We start from the raw sequence: 3,208 nt of genomic DNA, 5'->3' as shown, positions 1-3,208 counted from the left end.
AACCCGATACAGGGTTGCTGTGGGTCAGAGACGGCACTTCACAACAACAATATCACTAAGACAAATGTATTTGAGAAAGCATCTGTCAGCAACCATCCTCTGACATGTGTAGAAATGTTTTGTTTAGAATAAACTTGTGTATGTATGATTTGGAACCCTACATACACAGGTTTTTAGCAATACTTTATAACTTAACCTCATATGGTTCCATCTCTTTCTGACTCTATCAGTCCCATTTTCTTCTTTGACTTAATTCTGAGGCCAACATTCTCCATAAGAGGTCTTGAGCAACTCCAAGTTCCCATTAGTCTTACAACTATTCATCCAAATAGAAAGAAACCTCTCCTTACCCAAAATGCTAACAATAGTCTGGCAATGAATCTCACCAGACAGATTTGAGTCACACTCTCATCCCTGCACCAAGCACAGTGTCTAAACACTGACCAAAATGAGATACACTGATTGGCTACAGTTGATCCCATGGAGTTAGAAAGGCAAATCAGCTCCTCCCAGAGCTAAATGTAAAGAAGAAATGTTCTCTAAAGGAAAGGAAAGGAAAACAAATGTATTTCAGGCAAGCAAAAATTATAGATGTCCGCTCCAGGACACCAGTATTGTCATTTTTAAATCTTAAAAAAATAAATAAATAAATAAAGGCATATTTTTATTTATTTGTTTATTATTTTGTTTATTTTGTTTTATTTTAAAGACTGGTGTGGGTAAGAGCTTACCACACAGGTAAATTCTGCAAAGGATTTGCTTTGTGTTTCTTGACTCTTGTCACTTACATAGCAAACTTAAACAAAAAACAAAAACAAAAAACCACACAATACTTTATTTCTTTGTTTAAAGACACATACCCACACCTCAAGAAAACCAAATATTGATGTTTGTGGGGAATGAAAAAGTAGATAAAGTATAAATCTCAATCCCAAATAATCAGGGATTAAGGAACATTGATTTATTTAGCTATTTGTTAGCTGTTGCTATGTAACAAACCTCTGCAAAACACAACATTTATTATCCATTAAGTGTCTTAAGTCGGCAAAAGAGGGGAAGCTCCCCCCCACACACACACATCAAGATGGATTGGCACAGTGGTAGCAGCAGTGGGCTCAAGTATACCAATTGTGAGGATGGTGCATGAGTGGGCAGTGTTTCTGTCATGCACAGGATCACTGTGAACTGAAGCCAACTAGACAACACCTAACAATAGCAGCAACAAGCATCTGAAGGTTGGGTGGCAGTCGCTGATCCAAGCAGTCCTCTTCTACATGACCCCTTCTCTTCCTCTGAAATGCCCAGGTATGTGCTCCTTATGACAATGGAATAGCCACACAAAGAGTGAATGAACATGCAGACCTTCCCCAACTAGGAGCAGAATGGATACATTGCTTGCCTTTTCAGCTCTCATGCCATTGACCAAGCAAAGTCAGATGGCCAAGCCCAAAGTTAAGAAGCGAGGAAATAAAGCTACCCAGCCAATTTTCTGAATCAAGAGATGGTGAAGACATAGGACCAATAATTCCATTTATGCCTTAGGTATGCCTATAGAATTCTCTGTCCACCAACATACTTGCTCCTGGTTTAGACACCAAGGGTGATTCAGCCTCCCACATATCAGAGGTCTATGTCTTTATTTACCATGGTGACAAATAAGGAAATGTAAATAGGCCATAAGGAAAGCTGTTTTCTCATTTGCACTACTTCATTCGTTTTGTATTTATAAAATATACAGCCTGTGAAGGCAATAAATATGAGGTAGAAACAGCTTGAGGGGCTGGTGATGGGAATCACAAATCACCAGAGCTACATCTTCATCAGAACCCTGATATACAACCTTTATAATTGCCAAAATATATTTATCTCTGCTTAGGTTACAGAATTTATATATCGAAAGCAAAGGCTAAGTGACCTCAACTTTCCTAAAATTTTAAGAAGTTTCATATGCATCATCCCAACTTGGTGGACAGGCATACTATGATTTCTTGTCTGTTAGGCATACCTGGTTATATTAGGGCTTCTGTTTGTATGTGTGTATTGTTACGTGCCATCGAGTCAGTTTCAACTCATAATAATTCTTTGTACAGCAGAGCAGAAAACTGCCCAATTCTGTGTCATTGTCACCATCATTCCTGTGTTTGTTGAGGTCACAGAGGATCTTACTCTTTTTCTCTGACTCTCTACTTTAGTACATATGATGAAGTCTCATCATCCTCCTTAAGAAGCATTCTGGCTATATTTCTTCCAAGACAGATATGTTTGTTCTTTTGGCAGCCCATGGCATACTAAATTTTCTTTGATAACACCATAATTCAAATGCATCAATTCATGTATTCCTTATACAGTGGCCAGTTTTCACATGCATTTGAAGTGAATGAAAACACCATAGCTTGCATCAGGTGCACCTTAGTCCTCAAGGTGACATTGACGCATTAAAGAGGTCATTTACAGAAGATTTGCCTATTGCAATCTGTTATTTCATTTCTTGACAGCTGCTTTCATGAACATTAATTGTGTATACAAGCAAAGTTAGATCCTTGATAACTTCGATCATTTCATGATGTTATCTATTGGTCCAGTGGTGAGGATTTCTATTTGCTTCACATGGAGTTGCAATCCATACTGTTGGCATTTAAAATACCACTGGCATAGATTCCAGCATCACAGCAACACACAAGCCACCACAGTACAGCAAACTGACAGATGAGTGGTGGATCAATCTGTTTTGCCTGATGTAAACACTTGGCAATTGAATTCCTTTATGATTTATATCACAAAGTGGGAAGATACAGATAACTAGAATGTTATCTGAAACCCATTTTTTTAACCCTCCCCATTGTTGTTGTTATTGTTGGGTGCTGTCAAATCTATTTTCAACTATTGTTCTTGTTGTTAGGTGCCATCAAGTCGGTACCGACTCATAGTGACCCTATGCACAACAGAACGAAACACTTCCCAGTCCTGGGCCAACCTCACAATTGTTGCCATGCTTGAGCCCATTGATGCTGCCACTTTGCCAATCTATCTCATTGGGGGTCTTCCTCTTTTTCTCTGATCCTCCACCTTACCAAACATGATATTCTTCTCCAGTGACTGGTTCCTCCTGACAATATGTTTGAAGTATGACAGACAAAGTTTGGCCATCCTTGCCTCCAAGGAGCATTCTGGATGCCCTTCTTCCAGCACAGATCTGTTGGTTCTTTTG

This window comes from Chrysochloris asiatica, unplaced genomic scaffold, assembly GCF_000296735.1.
Source record: "Chrysochloris asiatica unplaced genomic scaffold, ChrAsi1.0 scaffold00267, whole genome shotgun sequence".
In the NCBI taxonomy this organism is placed as follows: Eukaryota; Metazoa; Chordata; class Mammalia; order Afrosoricida; family Chrysochloridae; genus Chrysochloris; species Chrysochloris asiatica.
The sequence above is the reverse complement of the archived record's forward strand: the minus strand, read 5'-3'. Positions refer to the sequence as shown.